The sequence below is a fragment of the Eulemur rufifrons genome, chromosome 30 (genome assembly GCF_041146395.1).
Source record: "Eulemur rufifrons isolate Redbay chromosome 30, OSU_ERuf_1, whole genome shotgun sequence".
Taxonomy (NCBI): domain Eukaryota; kingdom Metazoa; phylum Chordata; class Mammalia; order Primates; family Lemuridae; genus Eulemur; species Eulemur rufifrons.
Genome location: NC_091012.1, coordinates 75655795 through 75675189, shown reverse-complemented (window position 1 = coordinate 75675189; position 19395 = coordinate 75655795).

Here is a 19395-nt window from a genome sequence, read left to right as displayed (position 1 = left end):
GATACATGTGAGCTCTTTATAACTCTAAATACCTGATTCTATAAAGCTACTAGCTGCTCACAAAATACAGTCTAATTATTTCATAATACCTCTTCCAGGCAGCTTGACAAAACTAATAAAAAAAGCTCTCTTTTCCTGGTTGGTGAGACATGTAAGATAAAAACCTGAACATTATTTACTCTATATCACAGATTTGACTAGTAAAGAGGACCCTGTCTCTAAAAACCATAGCATTGGACAGAAACTCCTTTGAGAATATCTATATTATGCCATGTGTGAGCAGGAAATTACCATCATGACACCAGTAGATAGTGTGTTCACAGAGTATTAATTATGAAGCAGTGCTAATTGAATAATACATGGCAGTTATTAAGAGGAGATTTTCAAAAGCTGGTATGCTATGACTCAACTGCCAGTCAGTAATGAGATATTACACTACAGAGCCCAGGTACAAAGAATCGCAGGCATCTTTGATAAAGATGCATGATGGCTATCTGGCACCAAAAATCATGGTCTCTACAGGGTGTGAGCTAAGATTCCTAAAGCAACTGCTGGCAGAAAGAGCTATTTGAGCAGTTATAAACCACGCATCTGCTAAGCTGTTTTCATGGATCTCTAGTGCAGAGCTATTGAGGTTAGGATAAAACCTCCCCAGGAGGTCATCCTATAAAATTTGTTCTTTCTTCTTCAGGCATGGTGTAAAATAATAGTAAATATCAAATTTCAACAGAATTATTAAGCAAGTAAGAAGCAGCTTACCTACTTCATGAATGAAGGAGACAATAGAAAACAATAAAGGGATAAAATAATCTGTTTTTAGAGCTTCTTACAGGGAAATAGGGTTTTAATGAATGTTAGTAAGTACAAAGAAGTAAGCCATTCCATAAACTCAGGAAGCATCAAATTTACTAAGAATCTATTTTTAGCTCTAGCAAGACTGAAGTGAATGCACTAAAATATTACCATGGCAAAATATGAAACTAAAAAAGACATCACAGTTACATGCTTTATTTTTAACAAGAAAAAATTCCATTAACATTGACTTATAGTATTTCCCTAAAATATAAAACATCTCTCTTCTTAGTTAAAGGTCTGTTCGCCAGCAAGGCCATGGCTTTCCAAATTATTTCCTGATAATGCTATTTGAGAACTTACCTTCTAACTTGAGTGGGGGGCAGGAACCACAAATAGGAGTTCCAGATTAACAGACCTAAGCAGTTACAAAAATATGCAAGATTCTGAAAAAAACTTTTAACTAATATAATTTCTTTATTAGACTAGTTTTAGTATTTTTCATGGTCTCAGTAGTCACCAAAGACATTCACAGAAAAAGTAACCAATTTATTAATCTGCTTCCAGAGAGCATTCTTCTTGATAAAGGAAAATAAATTCAAACAAAAGACCACATGTATTCACCATCAAATTGGTATTAACTGATCAACACTTAAGTGCACATATAGTAATAACATTCATTGGATGTTGGGAAGATGGGAGGGGGAGGAGGGGATGGCGTCGTCTGGGGGATGGACACCCTTGAAGCTCTGACTCCGGTTGGGCAAAAGCAATATATGTAACCTAAACATTTATGCCCCCCTAATATGCTGAAATAAAAAAAGACAGTATTAGATGTAAATCCAAGTCTTTTTGAAATGAAAGGGTCTTAGAGATCTTCTAGTAATACCTGGAAATTTTTTGAAAGCAACAATTTTGTTTCTCTGAGCAGTCTGCTCTCTAACATATTCCAGCTGTCCAGTTAGGTAAGACAGAGCAATCAGGGAGAAAACAGATGAACAAGATCAACAATAACATCAACAACCAAAAAATCACTGAAAAAAAAAAATGGGTTCCTGTCAGGTAATTCAAACTTGGAAATATGAAAATGTTAATGTGATAAAACTGCTGATCAATAGCCTGCAGACATTTGTCCAAAGCAGGAAGACGGCACTGTTTTTACATAAGCAAACCAACCATGCTTTTTACTGCAAGATTTCTATTGTCATTATTTAGATGGATACGGAAGCAGTAGTTCTGCACTACTGAACAGTAATACAATGCACAACTTTTACAACAGATAAGCCAGCTAATGAAGGGGAGGAGAGTTATCTGGTAATGTACTATTGCCCCTTGGGACAAGCCTTTAATTCCTGTCCTTGCCCTTCACTCTTCTCTGTGATGCTCTCTTTCCTATCCTATTTGCACCTTCTTTCTTTTAGCATTCTTTCTTGCTCCAAAGATTAGAAGGGAAAATGGATACACGAAAAATAAAATTATGGAAACTATATAATTTCCCTAATTGTCTATTTTCATAATGGACACCAATACTCTTGATTATCTCTCCCTCTCACCACCCACCCTAGCCACATAGAATGACTAAGAATTATTTCTAGGTCTGAATGTCCTAGAAGGCAGATATATTTCTTTTTTTTTTTTTTTTTGAGACAGAGTCTCACTCTGTTGCCCAGGCTAGAGTGAGTGCCGTGGCGTCAGCCTAGCTCTCAGCAACCTCAAACTCCTGAGCTCAAGCCATCCTCCTGCCTCAGCCTCCCGAGTAGCTGGGACTACAGGCATGCGCCACCATGCCCGGCTAATTTTTTTTCTATATATATTTTTAGCTGTCCATATAATTTCTTTCTATTTTTTTTTTAGTAGAGATGGGGTCTCGCTCTTGCTCAGGCTGGTCTCGAACTTCTGAGCTCAAACGATCCGCCCACCTCGGCCTCCCAGAGTGCTGGGATTACAGGCGTGAGCCACCGCGCCCGGCCCAGATATATTTCTATAGTTCTTTTGTCTTGTTTTGTTTTGTTTTGTTAGCTATATGTGGTAGTTACTACAAAGTTATGACTGCCACATATATTTGAAAAATAAATAATAAATTAATAAGCAAAATTTGTATAAAACAAAATTAAACTTAGTCCTTTTGGAGAGGCAACAAAGAGGATTATGGATTATAAGAATTATAAAGACGTTTTGGAAATTTTACATACAGAGCATACCTCTTGTGATACAGAGCCACCCATTAGAGTTCAAATGTGGTTCTTTCTTTAGAAAGAACATTTAGCTACAACCTTCCCTTATCAATACACATGTGACACTCACTGATGTTGACAGGAGCTGTGAACACACATCTAAAAAAAATTTAGTTTACCGTAACTAACCCTACAGTGAATGAAAGGGCTTTTTTGTAAGATTATTAAATTACACAGATCATACCAGTACATAGATTACCTGCTTCCCAAATAAAAATAGTAATGAGTAGCAAGGAAGTACATTTGAGTGTGCTAGCATCTTAACCAAGTTAAGGTAAAAAGTGCACCTCTACAAAAGGACACAGGACTCTAAAGAATCAAAATGAAGATTTTTCTTTAAGAACTGGAAATCAGCTGCAATTGAGGGGTGACATCACACTCCAAAATGGTAAACTGACAAGTAAAAGTCTCTGCATAAAACAAATTGAGTGTACATTGAATGTGCAAAGTCAATTTCCTGTTATCCATGTCAATGGATGGTGATGATCACACAGAAAATTCACAATGGTTGATACTGAAAAAAACACATCAATATTTGGTTTGATGTGTCTGGAGCTAGATTTGAATAGTAGTAAAGTAGGGCATAAATTTGTAAATCTGCTGTGAAGAATCTGACTTACCTCTTTTTCTAGTAATCAGGTTTGGAAAACTACCCATCTTCCCAATTCTGTGTTCATCCTTTCCAAACCATATGAGAAACTATTACTCAGATTAATACAAAGTATCCTTGGAAAGCCAACTATCCAAACTTGCTTTTTTGCCAACTGTCTTAGAGCAAAAGGCTGAAAGCTTTATCCAAAAGATACTTCCTTCCAGATTCCTCTCTGTCTGGCTACAGTGGAGGGAAAAGTTCTTTATTTAAGTTATCATAGTATTGGCCAGTTGTGGTGGCTCACACCTGTAATCCTAGCATTCTGGGAGACTGAGACAGGAGGATCACTTGAGCTCAAAAGTTCAAGAGACCAGCCTGAGCAAGAGCGAGACCCTGTCTCCATGAAAGAATGGAAGGAAGAAAGGGAGGGAGGGAGGGAGGGAGGGAAGGAAAAAGAAAGAAAAATTAGCTGAGGGCAGTGGAGTGCACCTGTAGTCCCAGCTACTCAGGAGGCTGAAGCAGAAGGATTGCTTGAGCCCAGGACTTTGAGGTTTCAGTGAGTTATGATGACGCCACTGCACTCTAGCAGAGGCAACAGAGGGAGACTCTGTCTCAAAAAAATAAAAATAAAAAAAAAGTTATCATGGTATTTAATTATACAGGGAACAAAAGAGAAAAAAAAAAGTCAGTAAGATTTTGAAAAAAGAATACTTTCTTAGCCCAAATCAAATGAAAATAAAAATAACATAAAATGTATTGATTCAAGATCTTTGTAACTAATACAAGGTTATGGTTAAAAGAAACCATAGATTTGTACAATCCATACACTTTATTTTATGAATGAAGAAATTAAAGACCATTGAATTGAAAACTTTAATTGTGGTCTGTGGACCAACAGCATTAGCATCACCTTGGTGGTTGTTATAAATGCAGAACTTCAGGCTTTACCCCATACCTGAAAAATAGAAACTGCGTTTTAACAAAATCTCTATCCCAGTTAATTTGTACACATGTTGAAGTTTAAGAAGTATTTGTTAAAATCACTTCTTCAAGATATCGTTAATCACTTGCCATGTACATGTAACCCAATGGTAGTAGTCTTAAACAAATATGTTGGGAATCTTTTTTTTTTTTTTTTTTTTTTTTTTTTTTTTTGAGGAAGAGTAATTCAAGCATTCTGCCCTCTTTCACAGTGCATAAACTATTCCCATAGACTAAATTAATTATATTTGAATTCTGCACCATTCCTTCAGGCCTTTTGTACTCAAATTAGTGATTTACTATTTCAGTGCAAACAGACATTGACAGGGAATAATTTTGGCATTGGAAGAATCTAGTTTATCCCATGATAAATTCCAGAATTTCTTATTTCCGTTCACACTCAGAAGCCATTTCCAGCATCTGAACTTTTTCTATTTATTTGTCCACTCTAAAGCCAGGGATAAATAAGCACAATTGATATTTATTCAATCAATTATTGAAAGGCAAGCAAAGAATCAAGTTCTTCTAAATCTAAATAATGCCTTCAGTTTGCAATGCAATTATTTTAACATACAGGAAACATCTTGAGGTCAGGTTTTGGCTCCTGTTTATTTTAGATAATAGATGTGAAAGAGCTCTGAAGGATAAAAATTGCTAAGTAAATGAAAGTATCATTATTTTTTTTTTTTTTTTTTTTTTTTTTGAGACAGAGTCTCACTCTGTTGCCCAGGCTAGAGTGAGTGCCGTGGCGTCAGCCTAGCTCACAGCAACCTCAAACTCCTGAGCTCAAGCGATCCTCCTGTCTCAGCCTCCCGAGTAGCTGGGACTACAGGCATGTGCCACCATGCCCGGCTAATTTTTTCTATATATATTTTTAGCTGTCCATATAATTTCTTTCTATTTTTAGTAGAGGTGGGGTCTCGCTCTTGCTCAGGCTGGTCTCGAACTCCTGAGCTCAAACGATCCGCCCACCTCGGCCTCCCAGAGTGCTAGGATTACAGGCGTGAGCCACCGCGCCCGGCCGAAAGTATCATTATTGATCACTTGGAGATATGTCAAATTTATTATCTTAAAATACTAAGTACTTCTGCATTTAAAAATATCCTAACGAGCTCATTTCTGTCTTTCTTCTCACCTTTTTGTGCTAATCAAAATGTATCAAATTTTCAACATATTGGCTAGGAAATTTATACTTTAATTTACATCTGTATATCTCATTTTTGTACCTTTCTTTGGCTTACTGACTAACGTGATACACCAAAGAAAATGATTGAGTCAACCACTACTATGGACTCATTACTATTACTAACAACACCTCATTGATTCAAACTAAATAGTTGACCAATCTAAAAGAGTGAAAAGTTTAAAACAGAGAAAATTTCAAAAGTTGACCACCTTGTACAGTCTGACAGTTTTTTTGAAAACAAATCCTTCTTGGCCTTGCTAAGGCATTTCACATGACTTTCAAAGTCTTGATCTTGATATCCTCTCAGCTTACAGGAGGCTACACTATCTTACTATATCTCTTACCATTTGTACCAGTTGTTCATTGTTCATTGATTCCTTTTCAAGTTTATCTTCTTCCTTCAACCCTGAAAAAGGATAGGATAGGTGTTCTCCAGTTCTTCTGCTCTTCTTTATTTTCATATTTCCCCTCACAGTTCTCATCTTGCTATGTGATCTTGGACAAATGACTTAACATCTCTGTGCCTCAACTTCCTCATATGCAAAACAGAGACAATAAGTTTTCTACCCTGTAGGGTTATTAAAAAGTTTTAATTAGTTAATACATATAAATTACTTTGAACAGTACCTGGCACAAAAAATGCATTTAAATATTTTCCAAATCTACATCTCTAGTCCTTCTGAAGATTCTTCCAAGCTCCAAACTAACATATCCAATTTTTATTGGGCACAACCCCATAAAATGCCCTGCTTTACTCTTATATTCAGTTATTGGGGACCAAAATATGCCTCTAGAAAATATGAAGGATTGTTGAGCTGAAGACAATTAAGAAGAAGCGGATGCAGGAAAGCTCTCTGCCCTGCCACTATTTGCCTAAAGGCAGGAGATAGATTTACAAAGACAAAAAGTATCCTACTCCCTATCTACCAGGGAGAACAAAGGTTAACCACTGAAGACATCTTTGGATCCTTCTCAGCCTGGCAATGGTATCAGAGGAATTTACATTAATAAACTTCTCTAACCTTCATCTGCTAGTTATTTGCCTTCCCCAAAGTTGACACCAGTAGAAACTCAAAGTCCCTACTTCTCTAAATATTTACTGTTTTTTGTTGAAGATGCTATATAAGCTGGAATTCATAGCTGCCTCTTTAAGAACCATTCATTTGCTGGGTGTCTCCCATGTGTATATGAAATAAACTTCTGTTTTTCTCTTGTTAATCTGTTTGTTCCAACTAAGAATATATGGGAGTTATTTTTCCCCTAGCCTAATTGGAGCATTTCCCTCCAATTCAGCTTCCTATCACAGAGTTTTCCAATTTTATTAATGGTATTACCATTAACGAGATACCTGAACTAGAAGTCTCAGTCAACTTCTACACTTTATACCCTCCCAAATTCTATCAGTAATTCTTAATCGTCTCTTTCATTAGTTAGAGCTTTTTAATGTCCATTGCTACTATACTAACTCAGATCCTTTTCTTCTCACTATGGGATGACTACAATAACCATCTAACAAGCCTTTCTTGCAGTCTCTCCCACCGAATTCCGAATTCATTATGCTAATCAATACTAAATTAATCTCTTGAAGAGTAGTTTCATCAAATCATTTTTATGCTCAACGTTCTTCAGCGAATCTCTGCCATCTGGCTCCAAAACCCTCCAAAATCTGGCCTCTATTTTTACAATTGTAACTCCTTTGAATGTGTAGCATGTATTGCCATTAGTTTTGTAATTAATCAATTATGTTTTACCTTTTGAATCTCATATTATTGTTATTATTAAAAATTTATAGGATCACAACTTAACTGTCCCTATAAAATTGTAAGCTTCTTGTGGACAATTATAGAATATTATGCATTTTTTCCCATAGGAACTTTCCTTAAATTATGCACAATTAATATTAGCCTACTTTATTTTATATTGTTGCTGTGTGTTGATGGACTGAAGTTGATTTACTTTCCCAAATAATCAAATTAATTGGTAACTGTATTTCTACCTTTGACCTTATAAAGAATGATATTTTACATAACAAATAAGTATTATGGTAAGACATAATTAATCATTGTGGTCACTAACATTTGTGTTAACATTCATTCAAAGACAGGTACTATTCCATTTTAAAGTCCATTTTCAGTAGAATCTCTTTTATTCGTTTATGGTCGGAAACTGCCTCTTCCTCTCCACTTCAAGCTCTTCGGTCATATAGTTAGGCTTGTCTCTAGAGCAGCCTGAACCTATTCTATAAACAAGTGGTTCTCAATCTGGGGCCCTGGGGCATTTTGCTCCTCAGGGGATGCTTTGCATTGTCTAAAGGTGTTTTTGGCTGTCACAACTCGGGGGAGGTAAGTGCTACTGGTGGAGTAGAGGCCAGGGACGCTGCTAAATATCTATCCCACCCAGGATAATCTCCTACAAGAAGGAATTATTCAATACAAAATGTCAATAGTGCTAAGGTTGAGAAACACTTGCCTAGACTCATTGACCCTAAAAGTTAGTCCCTTCCTTATTCCTAAACCTTTACGGGCCATTTTTCTTCCTCAGATTCGGCTATTTGCCTCGTACCTGCTGGCTTAACAATGTTACAATTATTAAGACCAATCTCAACTTTGTGTAGGAGGGATCCAATGCTAATTTTATGCCCTTATAACTGGGTTTTTGCTTAATTCTCAAAATTTAAGCTCATATTTTTCCAATAGTCTTGAGTAACTCAAAAGCTAAGAACTTATGTTACCCTTGCTAGTCTTCCTAGGTCTTGCTCACTAATATCCCATGACTTGTCTCCTGTATTAGCTATCAGACTTGCCTTATTATTGTCTCCTTTTGGATTTTCCAATTTTATTCTCCACCCTTCTGTAGGTTTACCTGCTTGTCCCTAGGGTTGACATTGTCATTATACTGAAAAATGCATTCAAAGTAAGTATTCATCATAAAAATCCTGTCATCTCTACTTGTGGAAGTAGTTCTCTGACATAAACACTATAGTAACCCAGTGTTACAAATTCTCTTCAGCCCAAATCTATGAAAAATTTTATGAGAATAATTATAATATCTTTATTAATATCTTATCTTCTTTCTTACATGATGAAGAAGAAAGTAAATGCAGCATTTAGAAAATGTAGCTTGGCTTCCATTCACTATCTGACATTTTCCAGGTCAGCATTTCGGTTTTAAAAAATAATGACAAATAATTACTTTGGTATTTCAATTCAGTTGTAACTAAATATAATTTTAGAAAAAAAAATTGGTAAGCATAAGCAAAAAATAAATTAAATGGTAATAAATAAACCAAACCCTTAAAAATCCATTAGCAAAAAGAGCTATATAATTTTCAAGATCTCAGAAAAAAATGATTATATGTAGATTTTCTTTGAATTCAAACATGTATAGTTTTGTTTGAAAGTCACAAACATCTAGTTTAAAGCAGTTTACTATTTTAGCTGTTGTGACTGCCCCACAGTGGTATATCTAAACATAAAAGAATAAGACCAGAATTTTAAATTTTCTATTCATACAAAGAGGAATCATTATCATTGGCTTCACTATGTAATATTAATAATGAATGTTTATAGGCCAAACCAAACATAATCCAAAATCACATTTCTTTAGAGAGCTCTTATTAAAGAGATAAAGAATCTTCTTTTGAATGTTGTTACATTTTCCATTTCTAAACAGTAGTTTGGAGGAAATGAAATGGAGACTCATGAAGTAGATAAATGAGACTGATTCAGAGAACAAGCCAGTCATTGAATCCCAGAAATAAGAAGTGATATCTAAAACAGGAATTTATGAATGGTAAAAGTTTCAGGGCAAGCACTTGACATGCCTGAAGATATGAGTGTATTATTTTAAATGCTGCTATAGTCCATTTAGCTTGAGTGTAATATGTTATGTATCATCGCCCCTATTTTAGGGTGTACTATAATTTAGATATGGTGACTAGTGGTCACTACATAGCAGGACTACTATTGTCTTTGCCATAATAACACTTTGTTTATAATAATATTTATCTTCTCTAGTCATAGCATATGTGATGCTTTCATTTTCATCCAATTCATTAGAGATTATAGCCTTAGGTGACAGAGTTATTTTTTTTCTTCAGAGTACATTAAGTCATAAAAGCCTGCAGGCTCCTCCTAGACTGCAGGCTATTCTATAGGCTACAGTACTATAAAACAACAAATAAACTGGAAATCTTAAAATATGTTCATAAGTTAAACATGTTGCTAGCCACAGGAGTTCATATTTCAGGAGTTCACATCTTAGTGGCATTTTCTCAGAAAATTTAAAATTTCTAAGTCTGACAAAATATAAATATAATAAAGTACACTATAAAAGAAAACAAATTTTGTTTATAAGATTTAATGTGACACTACCTATTTTTGATTTGGTTTGGATTAATTTTTTGCTTTGCCTCAAAAATGGTGCTAAGAGTTAACTGGAATTTTTAGTTAACTTTCCAATTAATAGAGTTAACTAGAATTTTCTCCAATTTTCTTCTTATATGTTGAACTACTGTGTCACTTTGATTGTGAAGACTAGAAAGCCTAGCCTAAGAATGAACAAAAAGAGACAAAAATACAAAGTATAAGTTATTTTATAGTTGTTTAAGTCCATAGTAGAAAGATAAAGTTGCATTTTTATAATATTAAAATAAAAACATTTCAGCAGTGTCCTCTCAGTCATGTTTCTGAGTTTTTGATTTTTGTTCTTGTTTTATATTGTTTTAAGAAGCACTGGGTAATAAGTCACAGAGTTCTATCCTAACTTATTTCAGAGATTATTTAGTTACAAGGCTTGGCTTTTTCATTGACAAGGTTAGGTGTCAAATCTTACTCCCTTTGGTCCCTCCAAACACACCGCATGGCTGAACCCAAGCCCTAATGAATTGTAGCCTCTTTCCAATCAGCAGGATGCAAGTTCTAAGACGTTTTTAATGACATTCACTATTTAAAATCTTATCTTAAAATCTGTTTATGGAAGAATTAGCCTCATTAATGGGTTTTCCATGAAGTCATTCTTAGTGACGTTCTGTGGAAGAGATCAAAGGTCAAATAGGAAGTGAAATTGAAAGGGAAAACATGCGTGAGAACAACCAACCTTTGATTGAGTTTATCAGGTCAGTAGTTACACTGACAATTGTCATAACTGCTCTTGAAAGCAATTCTTGGAGTTAGAATCAAGTTGGAGTAAGAATCAAAAAGGAAAATGTGTGATTGGTCACCCCTAAGACTTTCCTCTGCTTTCCTGAAGATCTTGGTCAGAAAGCTGCAGAGGGAGCTGCTACTAGGTCATAAAGCCTCTTTATAGTTTTTAAAGGCACCTGTACTAGTTTTCCCTTGCTATCATAACAAATTGCCACAAACTCAGAGGCTTAAAACAATACCATTTATGATCTCACAGTTCCATAGGTCAGAAGTGAAGGTGGAGTAGATTGGGTTCTCTGCTAAAGGTGTCACATGGCTGAAATCAAAGTGCGGGCAAGTCTATTAGTCTGCTATAAGTTTTGGGGAAGGTCCTGCTTCTAAGCTCACCTGGTTGTTGGCAGAATCCAGTTCCTTACAGTCATAGAACTAAGGCTCCTGCTCTCTTGCTAGCTGTCACCTGGGCTGCTTTCAGCTCTTAATGGTTACCCTCTTCTTTCTCACATGGCCCCCTCCAACTTTAAAGTCAGTAAAGTCATATTGAATCCCCCCTTTTTTTCAGCTTTCTCTCTTCCTCTTCTGTGACCAGAAGGAAAAAATTCTCTACTTTTAAAGGGATCATGTGATCAGGACAGGCCCACTTACATAATATCTGCACTTTACAGCTGATTTGGATATTAATTACATTAGCAAAATCCCTTCATGATAGTATCTAGACCAGTGTTTGACTGAATAACCAAGGTATGAAAATCTTGGGCGGGGTTCAAGGAAGGAGAGGGCATATTTAAAATGCTGCTTGAGTCAGCACCCCTTTCTCTAAGAGAAAAAGCTTCCAGGATGTTCCAGCTTGGATTTAAGCACCACTTGTTAATCCCTGGTGCTGTGAATGATTGCACAACCATACACAGCAGCCCTGAGCTATATCTTCTAGCGGTCAAGATGCCTTGCCTTTATTGCTTGGTTTCCTTCTCTCCATAGAACCTTTCCAGCCCTGCTCAACCCTACTTATTAAAGAGAGCCTATCTTCATAACGTACCTCCTCACCTTCTTCCAAATATTCTAATATTTTGTTTTCCTATATTTGACATTTTTAATGTGAATTTTATAATAATTTGTACATAATTGTTGCCTAAATTATTTCTACCACTGCAGTCATGTTTTTCCCCAATGAGATATGCCATTCAAATAGATCTTCTTCAATAATTTCTTATTTTAATTTCAACTAAATGAAAAGCCATAATTCCATGAGAGTAGCTTATATTTTTCTTCTTCATTTTTTACTGCAAAAATGTGGTTGTGAAATTTCAGTAGAGACAAAGATCAGTTGAAGAATATATAATTGTGATGCTAAGGTTATTACATAAGATATATTAAATTGCATTTCATTTTACATGTATATTTGGGAAAGAAGCTGCACAATTAAGAAAGAATCCATAATAGTAGAGTACACACAGAAAAGTAATTATGAAAAAATGCTTTTAATAGATCTAGTAGAGATTTGGAAAAACAATTGTTTAAATTAGTACAATCATGATGACTGAATTCTCTGGGATCTAAAAAAAAACTTTATTTACTTTTCAAGAATATTAGACTTCTAGTGGACTGAGACATCGTTTAGAAAATATAGCGCTTGAATCTGTCTCCTGGACAGAAAAGTAGGTATGAACTTCTTCACTTATAAGATCTCACAGCAAGTAACCAAGAATACTACAATTTCTATGCAAATCTTAGATGAACATAATCCCTCCTTACACAATGAACATTCCTTTCCTATGTAGGGCCATTGCAATTCATAAAACAGCTTATCACACTCATCTCAGAAGGTTTGTTAAGTCTACTGCTGCAAGGTCTTTGTTATTCTAAGACAGAGGAGCTAGATGATTAAAAACACAGACACAAAACTCAGCAAGAATGTGTGTTTTCACTAGTTAATATATGTTACAAATTAAGATGCAATGCAGTTTGGTAGGAAAAACACTAATTTGAATTTAGGATATGTGGATTTTAATTCGAACCTTGCCTCTAACTATAAGCTCTTTAATGTAGCTTGAATCTCAGTTTATTCATCAGTAAAATGGGAATGCAGGCCTAGATGTTTTTTAAGTTCTCAGTGAGTTGAGATTTTATGGTGACGGCATTATGGACTTTTGCTAAGCATTTTGACAAATGTATATGCCACATCTGTATAAACCACCACTTCCTAGGTAAACTATTATTAGAAAAAACTATGATCCAGGGCAAGCCTCTGGGAATCAAGAGAACTTAGTTATCATTCTGATTCTACCAGTAATGTGTGTAAACTTTGTGGCTTTATCTCCTCATTTCTAAAATTGGGCTAAGGCTTTCTATAACCACTTAATAGTGTTATTTTCTGAGAATCAAATAACAGACATAAAGCTGCTTTGAAAAGTTCAAAATTAGATATAAATGTAAGGAATAATAAATATATCCTGGCAAGTTTCTTTGACGAACAATTTATTCTGCCACTTGGTGAATGGATGATCATGAATCAGTTATTTAAATTCACTGGGCCTTGGTTTTCTCTTCTGTAAAATGAAGATGATGGCCTAGACCAGTGATTTTCTTAAAGGTATTTTTTTATTTTTAGCAGCAGAACTCTGACTTCATACAAAATATTAAGTGAAATCCTATATATATGTCAATAAAAATAGAGCAATTATAACTGAGGATGACCCAGGGCCTTGTCACGCCCCCCCCCCCCCCCCGCCCCGCCCCGAAGCTTCCTTCTCATTGCACACCATACCTTATCTTCTAAGGCACCTCCGTGAAACATCAGGACTCTGAGGAATACAGTGTGGAAATGCCTAGACCAGATAATCCTTAATGTCTTCCAGTTTCAAATACCTCTTTAAAATTATGACAACTAAAATGACCTAGTCACTGGTTTTTATATAGAAAATTCTTGTGTTCTGTGAACTAAAAATCTTAAGGCTCCCCCTACCAGCTGGAGTCCTCTTGGCCAAGGGAATATCCTAAGGCTAAATTGCCTGCCACAAGGAGGGAGGTCAGACATGCCTCATCATGCCCTCCTCACTTCTTGGAGATATCTTTTGTAACCCATTAACAGGCCTAAGGGTATGCAAGACAAACCTACAGGTCCTCAATTTACACAACAAATATGTCAGTGCCTGTCTTTGTTTAACAGAGCTCCTTATCTTAAAACATTCCAAGCCTTTAGACAAAGCTTCATGTGTTTAAAAATTACAAGTCAAAGAATCTTCAAACCCACCTATAACCTGTAAGCTCCCCCCACTTCAAGATGGCCCACCTTTTGGGGCCAAACCAATGTATGCCTTCTACGCATTGATTTATGACTTTAGCTGTAACCCTGTCTCCCTGAAATGTATAAAACCAAACTGTAACCTAGTCCACTTGCTGAAGGCTTCTTGGATGTGGCTCAGGGTCATGGTCCTTAAATTTGGCTCAGAATAAGTCTCTTTAAAATGATTTTACAGAGTTTGGCTTCTTTTCCATTGACAGTTTTGAGAAAAGAATAGGAAGAAAATTCAACTTTCTTAGTAACTTTTTTTGTTTGAGCTATTTGTTTTTTGATTTCCATACTTTAAAAGACCACAGTGTCTTCCCAATTATGAAATGAAGATTGTCTTAAAATGTATTTACTATTTCTACTTCATTGGTTAGCAATTAAAGCAGATAAATCAATTTTTCATTTTAAATATCATTCTAAAATGGCTACTTCTTGTGCTCTCATCACAAGAACTAGTTATTACCAGCTCCAAAAGTGAATGTGAAATTTGTATAGCAGTACCCACGAACTCCCCAATAAACACCAGAAAAGTCAAAACCCTGCTGATATTACTAGACTTACAGAAAGTCCCAGACCTCATTAGGCAGATCTGTTTCAGAACACAATATTTTATTTCTTTCCAAATGATAAAAACTAAATCTGTGACCATGAGATTGTATGGCTTTGTCATGCTTTTCTAAAAATGATATTGAAAATAGTTGGTCATAATTGAGCTCAAACACTATTCAGACAAGGTATATAATTAATGAGTAAGCACTTCCTGCGCATCCAGCACATATATTTCACAAATTCAGAATGCCACTTAAAAGAAGACTTGCCTTTGTTTCAAACTTAGGACAAAGTTTCCACAGGAGCCATCACTTACAGCTACAAGGGAATATTCTGCTATCCATTTAAAAACATAATTTTGAAACTAATTGAAAGAGTATGTGTATATCTGAGTCAGGTTAATTTTAGAAAAGAATATGTCTTATGGATTTAAACAAGAATGCAAATAGAAATGACAAAGTTGGTACTATAAATTCATTATTTTTCAAAAATGACTTTGGTTAACAGAACGAAATTATAAATGTCATTGATTTATTAAGTGTATTATTTCCTGTGGAGAGTTTAATAAAAATACTAAAAATAAGTGTTTTACTTTCAATATCTCCTATGGTGAAAACTACTTTTAATCTTAACCAAAAGAAGCAGTGACTTAAATATGTAGCTTTAGTGTCCATGTTTGACTGTCAACAGCCAAAATTGATATGTCACACTATAATCACATAGCATGTCAATAATCTCTAAAGTGAAATTGGTCTATGAGAGATCACTGAGTTAATCTGCTGAATTATATACATTGAAATATATGGTAGTTCTCTTTCATGTCTGTAAAGAAGTTAATCTCTAAATGGAACAAATACAAAAGAAAATTAACAAAGAAATTATGACTAAGGAAAATGAGTTTCACTTATACAGTGGTTAACATCTGAAGATCAGAATAAGCCACCTTAAAGTATGCCTCTTTGGCATAAGGACTATTTTGAACTGAAGACAATTTGAAACAGCAGACATAGTAGGAGCTTTCTGCCCCCCTCATCTGACTAAAAGCAAGGCATAAATTACCCTTTTGTGAAAGAAATTTCTGTTTATAATGCAATTTCCCTTTGTAATGCTTCCTTCCCTTCCTGTACCAGAAAGAGGAGAACAATTCTTATCTTTTGAGATGGCACCAAGATGAGTCTGCACAAACAACTCTTATCTACCATCAGTTCTCCCCAGGTATTTCCTAGTGACCTTCCCAAAATTTACCCCCTTAGAAGCCCAAACCCCCTTTTCTTTGTCTAGTCACTTCTCCACAATTTCTCACATTTTGTGAAAATGGTATATAAGCCTCCTGGTCTAACCACTTCTTTGAGTTGTTCATTTTTTTTCTGTGAAGCCCCAGTGAATTTAAAAATATTAGCACCAATGAAGTTTGCATGCCATTTCTCCTGATAATCTGTCTTTTTTCAGTTTAATTTTCAGGCCTTTAGACCCCAAAGCTGGCAGGGTAGAGGAAAAGGTTTTTTTTCCCTTACATATCTAAAGTCATTATGCAAACCAACCAATTAATCAGTCATCTCAGGGGTGCAGCTTAACATAAGACAACATAACATAGAAGTTTAAGGCAGGAATTGATAGAAAACTACATATAATGGATGGTATAAAGGGAATTTTAATTAGACAGAATGTAATTTAGGAGAAATTGGACTTTGACCAAGGAACTGATATTGCTTCTCTTGTACATCATGAACATTTTGATGCATAGTAAAGACACTCTAGTTCAAATGCCTAGAACTTAAAAAATATCTGCATAAATCTATTAATCTTATTTTAACCATTTAAATTATTATATTGTATAATTTTGGACATTACAATATAAAAATGTAAAATTTAGATACATAAAGAATTAATTCTAAATGTAATTGTGCCTAAATTTCTCTCTTGTGATAGTTCTACTATATACAAGTGATTTCCATATATGTACCTTGTACCTTTTTTTTTTTTTTTTGAGACAGAGTCTTGCTCTGTCACTCAGGTTGGAGTGCAGTGGCATGACCACAGCTCACTGCAACTTCAAACTCTTGGGCTCAGGTGATCCTCCTGCTTCATCCTCTTGTGTAGCTAGGACCACAGCTGTGCACCACCATAACTGGATAATATTTTAAATTTTTTGTAGAGACGAGGTCTCGCTAGGAATGTATGTATGTTCTAAATCACCATCTCTCAACGTGGGTTCAAAAGTTACTGATAAAAAGTAAAAAAAAAAAGACTCCACAAGTAATTCATTTTGGGAAATTCTGGATTAGAAAGTGTTACACATATTTCTTCGTTGTAATACATCTCAGAGCCTTTAAAGCTAATATTAATTACAAATCCAAGGAACATGCTTCAGAGAACACCATTTTAAGTAAATGCATCACTTAGCTAGTAAGTATTTGGCAAGGGTTATATGGCTGACTGAATGAATCCTTCAGGTGGCTTACTAAGGAAACAGATGGATCTGCCTCAGTCCTCTTGCAGTGGCTATTATGAGGATTACCAAAATGGTCAATGGCCCCCCAAATTAATTGTTCAATTTAGATTTGGTGATCCCCAATACTAAATTTAATGGTGCTACATTGGCTTGGTCTCTGATTAAACACTAAATGTTTCAGAGGAGAAAATGTGTCAGATTTCTTAAGTTTTCTTTTCCTTTTTCTTTTTTTTTTATTGGTGAACATGCATACATAGTACTTTAGCAATATACAGCATTTCTGATCTCTATCTTCCTTATTTTTTGAGTCCCCCCCATCACCTTTTACATTTACTATTACTACCAGCACTTGGCCAGTAGATTACTGAATGCTAATTTATGACATTCTCTGCATTTATGAACAAGTACCAGGAGGAAATGAGATAAAGACAATTCTTTCTCCTATTGTCATTGTGATTTCAGGAAGTGTTAGCACATTTTTGGCATCCTTGATTAATAGTCTCAATCTGTTTTAACAAGCCAAGTTAAAGAAAAACCTTATTCTTTCAAACTTAGTATTTGTCATTATTTTGAGATTCATTAGTTTAATTAGTTAGAGCATTGTGCTAATGAGCCCAAGCCTATGGATTTGAGTCACACATAGGCCAGTTAATTTTGTACAAAAAAAAAATTTTGTTTCCACCCGTACTGGGCCCTTTGCCATTAACCAAGCCTTTAATGAATGTCTATTTTTTGATCATAAAGGAAACCCATCATCCCTGCTAAAAAACAAAAAAGGAGATAACAAGATCATATGTGTATGTGGGCAACATACTTGTTCATCATTATTAACTAATAGATTTTTAGCCACATCTCTGAATACATGCTTTACTTAAACTTACTTTCCCAAGGGGAAAAACTCAAGACTTGATAACCTTTTAACTAACAGATACTCCCATTTTAACTAATAAATTTCAAGTTGTTTTCTTATATAAGTACAAACATTTTTTAATTGAAAAATATTTACTTTGTGCAGTATTACAACAAATATAAACAAGAGATTGATGGACTCTGAACCTAGACTTGCAAAATTCTAGTTATTCTGTATTTTCATAAAGGAATTCTATTCACTTTAATTTAGTCTGTAAATCATGATTCCATTTTCTTCTCAGAAAAGATTGTAAATAAGATCACAGAACTTCAATTGGAATAGAGAAAATCATCACAATTTCTTCCTATCCCTTGTCATTTAAAAATAAGAAAAATGACAACTGGTCTGAAGAAAAGTTTTAAAGTTTGACTAATGCTCCTTTTGTGTGAAATATAATATACTTAGTAGTTCAAAGTGAAAAAAAAAATCTAAGCCAAGAGAGGATTATCATCATAGAACTCAAAAGAAAGATTGATTTGATAGTTTTCTATTTTATGCTCAATACAAAATTCCATTTCATTTGATTTCTCAGGAATTTCATATACTTTTAAACATGACTGATGATTATCTCAGAAGAAAAATGTCTTATGACCAAAATTCCAAAACTTGAATAAATTCTGTAATTTCCAAGTTGATAATGGTCAGTCCTAGTTTATAGAGCTTTATATGGTAACATATTGCATGTTTTCTGTGATTTAATGAAAGGACTAAAATCTCTTCCACATGTGTATGGAGGTTTTGTGTTTATTTTTCCTTTAGTCATCACCGATGTGGCTATGAATCATATTCCAGAAGGCTACAGAAAATATTAAATTTTTTTCTGAACTAAAAATTGAAGTTATTTTGTAGGGCTAAATTAATCCACACAGTAAATGCCCAAACCTATAACTTAAATTCCAATTTTAAAGATATTTTTTATTTCCTCTGGAAGAATAAAAGAGAGATCTTTTGACATGGATTAATGGTGTCATTCTTGTTTGGGGAACTTGACGTTTATACATGTGAGCTCTCTTTAACAAAAGAATACAAAATTACTGTACAAACAGAATATTTGTATATACCAAATATTTATAGAGAAAAAAGAGATCACAACAAATGACAAATTTATAAAAACTAACAAATATCATGAACATTACAGAATCCAAGAATAGCATACTTTTAAAAATAAACTTCTTGACACACCTCTATAGTACTTTTTCAAAAACATTTTAAGACATTCCCCCCCAAGGGGATGCCTGCAACTGCAGAGAATACCAAACCCTGTATGTA